The sequence below is a fragment of the Dromaius novaehollandiae genome, chromosome 21, assembly GCF_036370855.1.
Source record: "Dromaius novaehollandiae isolate bDroNov1 chromosome 21, bDroNov1.hap1, whole genome shotgun sequence".
In the NCBI taxonomy this organism is placed as follows: Eukaryota; Metazoa; Chordata; class Aves; order Casuariiformes; family Dromaiidae; genus Dromaius; species Dromaius novaehollandiae.
Window position 1 is genome coordinate 7,537,581 of NC_088118.1, and position 15,631 is coordinate 7,553,211.

The window sequence follows — 15,631 nt, forward strand, 5'->3', positions numbered from 1 at the left end:
TACCATCTCACTGCATCATCAATCTATTTCCATCACCTTTCACTTTGTTATTCCTTTTAATCTTCGGAAAAGATGCACACTGGTTATGACATTTAAATATTGCCATAACATTTCAAGTTGTGGGAGGAATTTTAACTTTGTATTTTTTTTTTTATTTTATTTTTAAAAGGATGAAGAGCATGGTAATTTCCTTCCCCAGTGTATCAATTCATTTGTCTGTTCTAAGCCACATTTTTTTTCCCCCCTCACAGCTTGACTACTCCTGAGAGGTGTATACCCTCCTATTAGATTATATTTCTCTCTTATGGTGCGTCTCCAATCCTGACATGCTCAGTAAAATTCAATGTTAATTAAGTCATTTAAATAGGTTAGGGAAGAGCATAATACTTCATGTTTCATTATACTGCATGTTATGTGGAAACAGCATTACGCGCACCGCAAGAACTGGAGCTAGAGGAAAGCTCCAAAATATATAGCCAGCATCAAAACCAAAACAACACAATCTGCCATTCAAAACAAGGAGAGAGGCGGCACTGGGTATTTGAGAAATTACTTGTGTCTGTCTGTGGTGCCGCAACAAACCATCCCTCAGCTTGTTTGCAACATCTTTAAAAGGAGATATTATAAGCCATTTTCTTGCTTGGCAGTAACCGCTCCATCCATTTGCCTCCTCCTGCCTCAGCCTCCACTGACTGACTGGGACAAAATGCGGTTTACCAACGCACCCCGTGCAACCAGCAGTGGCCAGTCCTCTCCATTTCCACTTTATATATACACATTGCAAGGCATTGGCTAGACATCAGTCACAAATCCCGGTATAAAAGGTAAACCAGAACAGAAATTAATTGCTAGGAAAGGTGGGAGTAGACAGGCGCCAAACTTAGAATCACAATGTGACCAACTCCTTCAATATTTAAAATGCTCCTTTTCCTCAGGCTGACAGCAACCTCTCTTTTAACCCAAAAAGGCAAAGTTTGAACTCTAACAGTAAAAATTACTTAATATCAAAGTTCTTTCAAAGTTACTGTGCATCTATCTCATTTTTTCAGCCCATACAACTATAAAACTTTCGTCTTCTTTCTTGCTTTCCTTGTACTGCAAGCATTCATCTTAAGTAAGCCCCAATAAACATTACAGCAAAAACCTTTACATATCCCATTAGTGATTCCCAGTATACTCATGTTTCTTCAGAAGCCCTTTCAGTGAACAAACTGGTCCCAAACTAGTAGTATTTTTAAATACAGAGATGTCCACGCTCAAGATGCCTTCTAAACAGATTTAAGCAAGAGTTTAAGAAAAAACATCTTCTCCATATATATTCGAGTCTGATGCAAATCTAGGTATTTTCTACATGAAAACGTGCTTCAGATTTCTCATCAATATTTATGTATACAGCTAAAACAACACTCTTAATCTGCTTCCAGATCATATATGGTGGTAGCAATACAATTTTATAGGTGATGAATGATGCATGAAAGAATGTATTTATTACTCACTGGCAGACGATCAAGTTTCTGATACGTAGGGAGAAAATGGAAGACACCACAGTGCAGGCGTTGCTCGATTCCTTCAGGTGTTGCCCTGGATGATCATGTGCAGACGAGAGGAGCAGGAGGCCTGAGGAAAAACAAATAATAATTGACAACATTAGACCAACAAGAACACGTGAAAGATTTGTTAGTGTGGTCCAAGATCATTTGCTAACACAGAAGCAATACAGCATCATCAAAGCCATTGGGAACAACAGCAGGTATTGCCAGAGAGATGCAAACATTTTAGAGGCTGTGTGCAAACACACTAGAGGGTAACCTTTGGACCCAAGCGGTTCCCCCCCTCCCGTTTTCTTTTGTGTCCTTTTTTTACTTTATCTGTGAAGGACCAGCATTAGCGTGCTCCGTTTGCTGGAGCACAATGGCTGGTGGCTGCATAGCCGACTCAAGCCCGAGAGTGAAAAGCACAGCATTGAAAAAACAGTAACATAGCTAAATACAATCAGAGGAGCACACACATAAAAGGAGAAATTCCACATTTATACCATTACTCTTCTGTGCAAGCCTAAATACCGAGCTCCCAGTTTTGAGATCTGTTCATAATATATAGGTGTTGCTGCTTTCCACTAACAGGACTACATTCTATTTCTGCAGTAGCTGCTTTACAAAGAAGCACAGGGGAAATTTTCATAAGAATAACAAATTCTAAAACCCGTGGAATTTGCCTGTGAAGCAGGGAAGAGCTCCTATTGACCCTATTTACAGGTGGAGAAACTGAAGCACAGGCCAGTGAAGTCATTCAAGCAAAGCTCTAAAAGAGCCTGGGGGCTTGAAAAGGACCCAGAAGTGTGTTTTTCAAGGAAAGCCCATCTCATGCAACCTGATTTTTCCTATGATTTAAAAACCCAGGATGAAAATTGTGTCTCAGCAGATACAGTTCTGTAACAAATGTCACATTTAAGCAGCCACAGTTTTCTGGCACAGAGGTGCTCTGTGGAAAGAGTCCCCTGGTCTCTTTAACGAGGGGGTAAAGCCTCTTTCTGACGGACACGAGCCTCTCGCACTCAGCAGATTTTGACACCTACTCTAACTGTAGAGAGGAATATTTGTAGTCACAGCAGGTAAACGAGCTGCGGACAGGGAACACAACTAATTTAATAGCATGAATTATTTACAGATACATTCAGGAAAGCCATCTTGCTACACAGCAGTCCCAGCAGCAGGGATTATTAATTTATAACTCAACTACAGCTACATTAAACAGAACGACGCCTCCATAAAGCCTTAACTGTGGAGGCACGCAGAAAACATTGCCCAGCCCATCCAGAGAGTACAGCCAGGTTCCCTGACAAAGCCTCAACCATTAGCCAAAGATCGATTGCTTCTCTCAGGCAATGAAATAACGTCCGCTAGCTTTCTCATCCTGCATCCAGATTTGCCCACTTCTCTGCTGCACCCACACCGAGCAATACATCCTCAAGTAGGATTCAGCTCTCTGTTAGTTTTCAAAGTAGCATCAGATTCCTTACTTTCAGAATAGCAATGTCAATAAACCTCTCTCTCCCTGTGAGCAAAAGGTAACAGGGAACCTCCCTGCACAGATCTGATCAGACAGAGGAAAAGAGACACACCTAAGGGAAAACAAGGAGAAGCATCTGGTGGTAGAGACAGACTGGGAATATTTGAGATCTGATGAGGAGTGAGGGAACTGCAAACAGCTGAGCAGAGAGTCAAGGACAAGGGAACAGGGCACAAAGCACAGCCAGGGAAGGAGCATCAGATGGGAAGTCACTGGTACAGGGAATTCAGGCAGGAGGAGCAAAGGAAACCAGCGAGTCAGACAGATCTAATTCCCTCTGGAAGAGGAAATGTAGACGTTAACTCTGGAGGGAGACGCTTGGACAGCAACAAGGAGCTTGAAGACTGGAAATAGCTGCAGAGCCAGCAGCAAGGTAGAGACAGGACTGAGTATGGGACAGGGAGAGGCACTCTGTGCTTCATGGCACAACTTGGCAGCTTTAACCACAGTCTTTTAAACACGTATTTACAATGACAGCGACCTGCATCATGTTGTGCAATCCCAAGACATGGGCTTAGAGACCCTGCTTCTTAGATTAGCTCCTGGCCAGAGACTTTGTATTCTTAAATCCTGCTCCTGCGTGTTCTCCCACCTGTGAAGAAATCCAAGCCGCCACTCTCTATGCAGGCATTTTCCCAGCATGCTATTTATCCTGATAAACATGCTAATAGCTGGAGTGCCTGCATCTTCACATGTCCTACTCACCCAATAGATGGCTGATGCAGCAAATTAATCTTCATACAGTAGGAACTCAATTCCCATTAATGACTAGCAACCTTTCATAAGGCACTGCGATCAACTTGAAATAATTTCATAAAGCAAAGTCTCATGGCAGAGCTGGCTCTGCTGTTAACTCTTTCCTAAAGATCAGAGGACTGGAAAGGGCAGGCTGAACTGGAATTCTCCGGCCTTCTCAGTAATTCTGAGGGCAGCTGTTTTCAGAGGAGAGGTGTTTGGCACTTCTTGAATGAACAGAAAGCATCCCATACTGGTGCCAGAAGAGGCACCCAAAGGCACTTCGGCCCTCCTGAATAGTAAAGAGGAGGCACATGATTATCCCAGTAAAGCAGCCCTTCCTCTGTCTTGCACAGATATATTTCTGGCACTTTCAAGAAGCCTGCGTTTCACCTACTTAGCAATCACTTTGTGGCACTGCATAAATCACTGGCTAGTGACAGATCTTGGGTCAATCCTGCTAAATCCCAAACCTCCCCGCATTCGGACTGAAGGAGCATCTCACTATTCCAGCACCCAGCAGCCTCCCCAGACCTTCTTCCTGCAGCAGAGGGAAGCAGGGAACCCCTTCACCCCTTGTTCTGAATTAGGGCCTGTCGTGTTTTAACCACAGGCAAGGTCTACAAGAATGAAAGGAAACATGCACATACTTGGATTTAACCTTATTTAAAAAAAAAAAGAAAAAGCTAAGCCCAGGGTTCTGCCTCACATAGAGGCATTTGCTCCTCCCCGTGTTAAACAAACAGCAACTTCCATCAGGATCTAAAGTCGTTTCCCTTAGCACACAGAGGAGGATTTATTCTTACTGCTTGGGGTGGGTGTGTAATGAACCAGAAGCGTCTCCATTTGCTAATGCTATCTGTGACTGAGGCGGGGGAACACCTACTAACTACAAATACTGGGAAAGCAGAAAGGTTAATGATCTCAGCAGGCTGTGTCAGGGATTTCGGCAGTATGAAAGGTAGCTTCACACTGAATTCAGGAGGGAAAAGAAGAGAGGCCTGTTTCTGAGTATCTGGAGCAGGCCAATAGGACAGGCAGGCACAGGAGACATACTGCAGGGACAGAGCCTTTGAAAGGTGCTGCCCTTTTGGCACCAGAGGAAAAGACACCCTCAAGACACTTTAATGACAATTATGCCAAGACACGAGCAAGGACCTACTCTGTCACCCAGTATCTCTATTAGGTGTACTGCACAACTTACAGCATGCATCTGCCTGAGGTTCACCGGAGCAGGGATAACACAAGCCCCCAGGGTGAACCACTTACTCCAGGGCTCAGTTTCCCCCCGAGCTGGGGCACCAAAGGCAAGCAGGCCAGGGACGCTCAGTGCAGGGCCAGCAGCAGGGTGAGGGCAATGCCTCCTCAGCTCTGCAGGCCAGGCGTGTATTTGTTTCTGCAGCACCTGAAGAGCCACTTCTAATTAATGCTTTTTGTGCTATCACAGCCCCAGTCAGAGGTTGAGAAAGAGGTCAGACAGCTTAGTGGAAGCACAGGACTCAGAGCAGGAATACCACTATGGGTTCCCCTAGAGAGCTGCTTTGAGGCCTTAATCACGTTATCTGACTGCTCTGTACTTCAGTTCCTCCACCTTTAACCAATGTGAAATACTTCAAGACATGCTGAAGAGTACATTAATATAAGTAACATTATCATTGCATGCTGTGACTGTGGCATACTCTAAGGAATGTATTGCCTGCTAGCTGGGGGATGGGGCAAAAGGGGCTTTGGGGCCAACAAGTTAATATTGTTCGCAAGTACCACAAGCACAGAGCACTGAGTACAGCTGTTCCAGATTTCCACATGCTACATGTTTTAATGCAAGGAGCAGGAATCACTTAGCAAACCAAAAAGCACCTATGAACACAGCATGCATTTTTTCACTGCCTGATGCCAATGCAAAAGCCATTCAGACTAACAACAGGTAGTGTAACCAGGCTCCAAAACACAGCAGGCAATTCTGAGCAACTATTATAACCACATAACCTACTGGTTACCTGCACCACAGCGCAGGGCCTGCACAAATCCTGCCTCTGGAAGGACACCATCACCGGATATCCCAAGAACAAAACAAGCACACCTCAGAGGCTTGAAACTTCAGGAAGAAGCCAACTTTTTTTCTATAGACTACCAGAAGCACAGCACACAAACTCCTTCCACCTTTCCTTACCTGCTTTCTCACCCATGGCTATTGCTCTTTTTCCTTGAAGAAGCAGGATAGAAGGCAGCACTAAACTCTCCTTCAGAAGTGCACCAAAAACTCAAAGCAGCAAGCTGAGTGGCAGAGAAGTCAAGGAGCAGGAACACATCACGTACAACCGTAGATTCCATTGCCACAGAGCTCCAGCCCAGCCAAAGCTGCTTTCTTCTCAAAGCAAACCCCAAATTCAGCTCTCATCAGCACAGATAGGAAAATATACTCAGAAACCCTCTCCTCTCAAAATTGCCATACTTTTGATCACAGAAAAACAAAAAAAAATGTAACAACAGTTCCTACACCTTCCTCCCTAGCCCCTGCTCCCTCAGAAGCAATCAGCAGCCTAACCGCTTCCTCCTGAGTGCTTGGGAGGGGTAATGAGGTCCACCTGCCAACAAAACCACAGTGCTCCTATTTGCCTCTTAGTGGCCTGGCTGCACTGCTGGGGAGTTAGAGCTGAAATCCTCCAGAGAAATTTAGTGGGATTTTTGATAAATTATGGGAACATCAGTCTAACTCCTAGCATCTCCTAAAGGACTGAACTTTTACATGTTCCTTGTTTGTCCACAAAAATATGTGTTAAGAATTCACATTTTTCTTTTTTCTCCTAATTTTTCCCCTTTGCAGGGGAGCAGGGGAGGAAACAAAGCTGTTCTACTTTTGAGTTCTCATTCAAAGTGTAATGAAAACTTGTAAATTATTTTTTATGAAAATATTCGCTTAGGAAAAAGGCAATTCTCTTTTCTTCCAGGGAAAAATGGTTTCCTTAAAAAAATAAAAAGATAAAAGGGTACTCTTCAGTAAGAAGCTGGATTCTCTTCTTGAATTTTACTGAGTAGTAACCCCAGCCGCACAAACAAATTTTCACTGTTATTCTCCCCAGTGCCTGCACTTGCAACAGGAAAGTTTCCTGATGATACTCTTCAGTTACCAGCAGTACCGCAGAAGTACCAATACGCTGTATCACATGAGGGACTAACTCATTTTTCTCTTTTCCTCTTACATCTGTCCTCTAAAAGTATATGCACTTAGAGCTGATGCCCTTTAGGAAAAAGAAAAAAAAACATCTTTCTGGCATATAATCTGTATTTTGGATTTACAGCCACACTTTCAAGACCCAGTCCTGGTCAAAACTCAGCTGTGGTTTTCTGTCTTATTCAGCAAAGGACACTGAACTGTGATCCTGCAGTTCTGCCAAAGAGGAATTTGGCTCAGGGAATTAATTTATCATCTCTACTATTCTTATAGTAGCTATGCAGATGGTAGCTACTACCTGGAAAAGTAGCTATGCAGCAGGTAGCCATGACCTGGAAAAGTCTGTAGTTCACACAGATGCCAGGAGAAGGTAAGCAAACCATTCACCATCACAGGACATTAACAGAATACTTACGTCAAGCTCATGCCAATACAGCTACGTCATATTGTCTCAGGACTACTGTATTTGCAAGTGGCAGGATACTTTACTGCATTCATCTGCCCCGGAAACAAATAGCAGTAGGAGCATTTATGCAAGAGACGGAAAATGGGAAAGGTCAGGTTAAATATCAGGAAGTGGCTAATGCATCGGTTCTTGAGCTGCAGTGGGTGTGCTGGCTGTTCCTGCTTGTCTCCAGCTGTGAAACAGCTTAGGATAAATCCCTAAAACCACATTTCCATGTACACTCCTGCAGCAATAGCCACAGAGGTAGCATGGGACTGGCAAAAGCAGGGGAGGTAAAGCTGAATGTTAATAAGCGGGTCCAGGAGACAATCTCTATCTGCAATCTTTGGATCTAGTTTGTTATACCTTTTGCTTAATTTAAGGTCCTTACTTAACGTGGTTGGGCTCAAAGCCATTTTACAAGAGAGTTCAGTCACTAGCATTTTATGTATAAATGTAGTATCGACATGCTCCACCCAAGACAGAAACCCCTTTCCATTTTGAGCTGTGCCACAAGAGAAGGAGAGAGCTCCTGTCCCAAAGCATTTACAATGTGAACAGGTTGCAACACAGGGAAAAAGGGATTCTGCAGAGCCTTGCAGTGTATCAGTACCAGAGTCAGGTGGACAGAAGAACATTGTCTGCTCCTTCGATTGCTAAGCAGAGTTTGAACAGTCTGGCAGAGATGTTAACGTTACATTGCAGTCCCTGCTCCTTCTAGCTCTCAGGACTGCATGGCTGCAAGGTGAGCCGTCCTTAAAATAGAGAAGGTAATCAAGGACCACCAGCCTCTGGAAGACACAGAGCAGCAGCTCCCCCCGACTCAGCCAAACTGCAAGAGCTATGGGAGAGTTTAGGGGCCGAGCATCTGACACCACCAAAATCCAAACCCCGTGGATGAAACAGTCTGATTTATCTTATTAAAGACAAAGGTCCACATTGCATTTCCAAACCCCCTCGGTTTCAGTTTTCCTTACTATGAATACTTTCAAATATGCCCCTATGCCAAGAGACTTGCGATGTCAAACTCCAAGTCCAAGCTGGGCTAATTTTCAGACACCCGATGGATATTTGCTAAAGGATCCAACAGACCTCTATCTTGGTATATCTGTGGATCCTAGATACCGGCAAACTGCCCCAGCTTTCACTTTCACTCACTCTGCTGGTGAAACACAAAACGCATCTCTGTTTTGCCACTGAATCACCACACATGTTTAAGCTTAAAAACTAACCCAAAAGAGTTTCCATAAATTTACAAGTTCAGAACTCCCTTAGGAGCCACGTCCCTGAGCATTAAGGACTGGGGCATTTATAACCTTTTTATCAGCAATTTCCTTATCCCCTTGGTCTGTGAGTGTGGAGCTGACAGCATGATAGTTCTTGCAACGTGCTGCTCCATCAGCTTCAGAAATGCTGATCTCCTTCTCTAGTGATTGAAGTGCTCCCAGCAGCTCATTACCATCTCTCCCACTCGTCTGCCCCACATCAAAGGGGTTTTCTGAGGCTTTGACAACAATCCACCTGCTTCCAAGGGAAAGCTGTTGCAAGCTTTTTCGTATGAAATTATTTAAGGGAGTTGAAACAGGATTTACTCACAGGTGGAAAAGGCAGAAACTCCAGTTTTGCATCCTACCATGCACAGCAGATGATACCTACAGTCAATCGGGAAGAGAATAGATTGCCCTCCTCTGCCTGAAGTCAGGACCACTCTGAAAAGACTCCAGTTGTTTGACTCCTCCAACTGGCTGGGAGCCTTCCAGATGCATTTTCACCCCCTTACAAATTCCGGTTGCATGGAAGGCACAGAGTAAACTCAAGAACCTCATGTACATCTGTGATGGAGTGCACAAGTTGGCATTTTCAGCCTAGAGAATAGGCTCTCAAAAGATGTTTCAGTGGGTGCATCAGGATGGTGACAGAGATGGACTTCGGTGAGAGATGAGACCACAGTGTGTGTAAACACATGGGAGCTCCAATCTTGCTTGTAAAGACACTAGTCTGCTACTGGTGTGAAGCTATGGCAGTCCATGCTTTGCTTTGGACTGATCAGACAACTGCCTACCCAGGGTCTTGAATGAGCTGGAAATATATGCTGCTGCAACATCAGATAGCCTGAGAAAGCTGGATATGCCCTCCTCATCCTCACACACAGAAATGCCAATCCCTCCTTTGACTGTAAATTTGACAGAGCCTTATAGAACAGCCTAACACAGGGAAAGCTGATTGCCCAGATCCAAACTAGACCACAAGGTGCTTGCGAAACAGTATGCAGTGGGAATGCGTGCAGGCCTGTCTGCACTCTGATAGATGTTCATCATTGCTATTCATGTTTGGGACTAACGTGCTCCTTGTAACAATCACTCTGGTGTACTGGCTATGGAGGAGAGAGAAAATGTGTACAAGCATGCGTGCACGACAGTCTGTGTGCATGCACAAGCAGATCTGAACCTGTTTGTACCCCAATAGCATGGCAACAGGAAACTATGCCCTTCACACTGTGTATTAATGGTCATTCCACACAGCATGTTGCTATGCAAAACCCAGGGGGGCTGCACACAGACTCTGCCTAACTCCTAGAGAATGTTGCTTCAGGCAGCTGTTCAAGGGAGATAATTAAAGATGGTCTCCAAATTCATAAATCAAAGAGAGAAAGACCTTGAAAAGAGGGGCAAAAGAAGAAAAAAGGACTTTAAAAATATGCCCTGTGCTGTATAATACCCAGATAGGTTCTTTCCAGACACAACTGTGTTTCAGAAACAGCACGCGGAGACTCTGCAAGTTACCTGGGAATCCAAGTGGGGAGGGAGGCGTTTAATCTCCAGGTGTTTGTGTGGCTTTGACTGCTTTGCTTTGCTGTTGAATCATAGCCCTTCTTTCCTGCATGGCCTGCCAGGGAAAAAGCAGATGACGACTGCTCCCCAAGGAAAAGCTGTCGAGCTGAGGGGACGTGACTGGCTATGAAAAAATATCAAGGGACAGAGCGGCAGGGAGATTTTTCGTCATAGTCCAGACACACAAGGAAAAAGCTTAACCAGTAACAATGTTCCACTAATGCCTCTTGCACAACTATTAGCATTTTACCAGCATCAGTAAAGCCACAGAACAGTCCTGAGAGGGAGATGCCCCATTTTACAGTATAGGAGAAACTGAGACACAAGATGGTGAAGGTCAATATATGGGGAAGCGTTTGCCCCACAGACTTCACAAGCAGGTGCCTCCCTAATAGGAGGCAGCACCATGTTCATTCTTAAGTGGCATCTTTGTTGCTGCAGCACAGATCTGTGGCCTCTCTGCTACTTTACGACCCCATGCACCAACTGCTTGGTAGATCATGGCTCACAACGATGAACTGCATCAGGCAGATGATGTCCCAAAGCAAGGGAAGCCCCTGTTTTCCCGAGAATCTCAGATTAAATGTGGGCGGCCCAGAGTCCAAGAGGTGCTGGAATTAATCACCTCTAAAAAGGGGAGGTATAGAGCTGTCTTGCTTTGAGGACTCCCGTCAGGAAGGCACTTCTGCAAGCTTTAGACCAAATGAGCTCTCAAAGTCAGTCAGAGCCCCTTGGGGATGGATTTTCAGAATTTCGCTCTCTGGCAGCTGTTCTGGTTGCCCCACAGTGCAAGTGGGGCAAGCGAGAGAAAGGTCCAGGCAGTCCTCAGCAGTGGGTATGAGGCTCTGGAGAGCTGCTAGTGAAACTGATTGACCCAGGCACATGCTCCACCAGAAGGTTCAGAGAGCACTGCTTCTAAGCACATTTTTTTCCCCCAGATCTCTTAAGCTGCTCTCTCACAGTGGAGAGCTGGGGAGCTTTTTGTTAACTATTTCCTATTCCGGTTTCCATGGAAAATAGAAAGTCACATGCATCATCTCTCATGAGATCACAAAAGTGCTTCTGGTCTAACAATCCTACTGGCCATTAACAAATGAGACCAGAAAAAAAATGAGCAAGATCCAAATTGGGATTTCAAGCCCATCTGCTCAAGTTCATTTTGAGCTGAGAAGTGACATACAATGCCAGCCAAAAAACAGATTTTTAGGAAATACTGGGTGAAAAGATGTTAGACCCTTTAAAAATAATAAAAGGCTAAAAAATTTCATAGGTGTTTAGATAGGTCCACACTGAGGTATACTTTAACAAAAAAGGGCAAAAACAGGCATTAACAATCTATATTACTGGAATACTTTTGAGAAGTATAATATATTGTGATTTGAAGCATTTGGTCCTGTTTTTTCCCTAGTGCCAGCCCTAGAAAGACAGAGCCCTCTATTTCCAGCTAAAGAAATTATTCCTTCCTCTCACAAACAAAGATATTGCCTTTCGGATTCTGAAAATAATGGATTCCCTTTGAAGACTGTAGTGTTTCTATGCACTTATCTATTAAAATCATTGGCCATGGTTTCAAAGGTTTGGGTCAGGGTCCCAGCTGTGACACTAGCAGCTGTCCTTTCTAAAGCCTAAACCAGTTTCCCCAGAGGTTTCTGCTGGCTCTCAGATAGCATTCAGATGACAGCATCTGAACTCATAGAAGTAGGATGCTCAGTGCCTAAAGAAGGGGTGAGGAGGTTCAGAAGTAGGAAGTCTGTTTTGCATTCTCAGCAAAGCCATTCATGTGAAGACCGGGATTTTCAGCATCTTTGTGTCTCAGCTTACCAATCTATAAAACACATGTGAATGCATCTAACTGCCTGCCCAAAGATGACGGCAATGGGAATTGAAACATAAGTAATGTTTGCAAACTGCTATGTGATTCTTTTCTTTGCAGACATCTATTCAAGGCTTCATTATTCTGTTTTAGGCTAAAATCAGCTCTCTTTTTAGTAGTCCCAGCCCAACAATATTTGCCCTATGCCCTATAAAGTATAGAGGGTGGCAGAGGTTCACATTCCAAGAACGAGAACAAAAGCAGAAAAGATGCCCAGCTTTGAGCAGCTGCAGGTTAGATGAGGCCGTTTTAAAAATAAAAGATCCTGCTGTACTGCGCGTCAGGCAGAGTGGAGCGTGGGTCTTTTCTGGGGACAGATTCTGTGGAGTCTATCTGGAATCAAAGCAGAATTCCTAATGAAACAGAAGTGCAGCACTCTAAATTTAGATGCACTACTAATGCTTTTAAAGTTTAAGTGCATCTATAGCCATGGGGTCTCTGAAGTTTCATTCGCAGTGCTTGCTCCCAGCAGGCCAAATCTGAACTACACTGAAGCCAGTGGCAAAACTGCCATTGATTTCAGCAGGCCCAGTGCTTGACTCCCTTCTCCTTTCCCTCCCCCTGTTTGGTTGCCCACTCACTAGACTATGTGTGCCTACATGAAAGAGTGTGCATTTGCTTATATTGTAATTCCATTTTCTGCTTTAGCCTTTCTGGCAGAAAAGAAGAAGGGTTAGAGCTTGCATGGTAGCTGGTTGAGTGAGACAGCAAAATACACAGCAGGCCAAACAGTGCAAATCCAAAGGAGATATCCATCTTCTCAATGTCAGATCTGTTAGTCTTTTACTCTTTGTTTGCCTTGCAAGACAGGCTTCTCAATTGCACTCCAGCTACATTTACATCAAATGTGCCATATATCACACCTCATAATAATACAGACAGGAACTGCGGTTTGCCTGGTAAACCTCTTTCTGCTTATAATATGCTGATCTCTGTAGGATGTGAATGAATGAGAACTGTGGATTGAAGGCAGTATTGCAATCTGTAGCATGACGGTTATACATGAGGGTTGCTCATATCAAACCCATACAGCAATTTACTGCTTATTCAACAAAAGCCTTGATTTATAAATGTTTCACCTGAAAAGAATCCTCCCACTTCAAAATCAAGCACACAGAGAAGCTTTCCAGTGCCAAGGATGATCAAAGAGGATTGTCTGGATGGATCCTATGGAATTAAGAGTTGCAACTCCCCCACAATAAGCCCACCAAATTCAAGAGGGAATAGAGCTCACACTTTTTCATGGGATAAATTATGTTTGGATATCCGTCATGCATCCTCTATTCCAACTAAGCACATTATGTGATAGGCTGGGAACAAAAACTGGTATTGGCTCTTCCAGATAGAATCAAGAGAGGTGCATTTCCTTCGGTGTTAAGAAACTATGACCTCACCTGTCCTGCCAAAAGCAGCTCACGGCACTTGTTAAGACCACAGCATTTGGACATAGCCAACACGTAACAATGGAGATTTGTCCCCAGGCGCAATACAACAGCCCATTTAAAAACAGCATGCAGTTGGAGATGAACCCAAACTTTTCCAAAGACCAGCAGTAAGTGGATTCAGTGTTTTGTCTGGGGCTCACCTCTAGCAGAAGGAGAAATATGGCTGCAAGGGGAAAACCAGGAGTTGGTGGGTGGTGTATTCTGGGACAGACAGGGTGGCTGAGCTTAGCCAAGTAAACTCCCTCTCCTTCCTCATAAGGTCAAGAGACTCACACTCATGCATTAACAAAACATAAACCAAACACCTGTCAGTCACTTCTGGGCTTATCTGTTAGAGACACCTTTTTCTGCCAACAGCCTAGTTCTATTTTTATTGAGCAAATGCTTTCACACCTCAGCTTCCACGTGTGTGCCCACTTCATGCATTGTTCACACCTAGTTTACTCTTAACACCTCTCAAGAACTTTGCAGATCAGGGTGAAAGGATTCCTCCTTTGGACAGCCATGTGCTCCGATAGGAAAGGGGAAAACAAACAGGAACCAGAGCTGCTGTCAGCATGTATGGCTATAGAGGGGGGACGAGAGAGGCCCCATTTGTTCTGACTTGATTTTACAAGTGGCAGGGAGTGTATCTTCACTTCAGTCCTTCACAATTGCTGTCTAGCTTCTCCCTTCCCACTTTCTAAACAGTTTGGAGTTAAAGCCATTTGAGAAGGGCATCCTCTCAGCCAGAGGCTGTAGCTTTTGTACTTAGTTCATCCAAGCTGTAACTTTCCAGCAATTTTCTGCATTCTACTACAGTGGGGGCACAATCTTCCAGCAAGGGGTCAATGCTGCCAGCCACTGATACGTGACCAACTGTCCTAGGAACCGAGTTTAAGGCTCAGTCCCAAACTAGCAATTTAATTTCTGAACAATCTTTCCTGCATTGCCAAATGTGCTGAAGATTCACTGCATAATCACTAGTGGCACAGAGGGCCAGACTGTGTCAGGCCATCCTAGTCTTTAAGATTGCCTTGCAAGACACAGCTTGGTATCACTCCTATCCTGCAACAGTTGCTATGACTTTAGTCAGCTGTGTTCAAAGGGTGGCTACTCACCCAAGAGCAGTCTTCCTAAAGCATCCAAGTAACAATTAGGTATGAAATACGAATCCTCTTGATGTCAGTTTAGAGTCTTTCCAGTAACATCCTCCTTCATCTTTGGATCACGCACTATTTAGAGAAAGAGGATCATATATTTAATTGGGACAGAAAAAAATGTCTATGCCAAATAGAATCTGACTTTAAAGAATGATCCTAGTGTTTAAAACCTATCAGTTTTCCCCTTCCACCCTGGTTATTAATAGCATAGGTGCAAAATAAATCAGACACTTTTCCTGCGATGAACCATGCCGGTGGAGGGTTGGCCAGCCGGTACCGTGTACGTTGTGCTCTTGAAGGGTATCTGGATGCCTGCAGATCAGAACGTTGTGTACAAATGTTTTGCTGAGTCCAATCTGGCTGGGACTTACCTCTTCTAAGAATAAACACTTCCTAAAAATAAACCTCGACTTTCCTAATTTTCTATTTATCTACCTTCTTTTTTGTGCTTTGTGTGGACTGAATACTCAAAAAGACCTCTTCTCTTTGGCATTTTTAAGCTAGCGGCCACCCAGCACACAAGATTATCTACCATAAAGTTCACTTACTAAAATTACTTATACAAGAGTAAAACATTTATGAGGTAGGTCTCTGTTTCACAACCATTTTACAAAGTCTGTAACCTGGAAGATGTTAAATGAACGCTGGTTAGATTACTAAATGGACAGAAGAATGATTTAGTGAAAAGCAAAGTATGTAGCAAATCCCCTTTGATTCTGAGAAAACAAGGGCCTGATATCGTAAAGGAAAAATAAATTCATCCTTGTAACAATTAGTAGGCTATATAAGAAATGAATCATTGAATTGGTTTGGATCAGGGAGAGGCTGCTTCTGTCAAGTCAGAACTAAACCAGGACAAATATAGAATGTATTTTCAATTAAAAAAAACAAAAAACAAAAGACAGTGGCTCAGAGAACA

The 15,631-nt window shown here is 43.9% G+C and overlaps 1 long non-coding RNA gene across 1 annotated transcript in view; it reads right to left on the reverse strand.

The window, feature by feature from the left end:
• LOC112981550 (uncharacterized) overlaps nucleotides 1-14,778 on the reverse strand; it is a 51,046-nt gene extending 36,268 nt beyond the window's left edge. The window contains exons 1-2 of the long non-coding RNA XR_010392522.1: nucleotides 14,671-14,778; nucleotides 1,497-1,617 (exon numbers count right to left, since the gene is read on the reverse strand). This is a non-coding gene — a long non-coding RNA (uncharacterized LOC112981550). The remainder of the gene's footprint in view (nucleotides 1-1,496; nucleotides 1,618-14,670) is intronic.
• Between the last annotated feature and the right edge of the window lie 853 nt (nucleotides 14,779-15,631).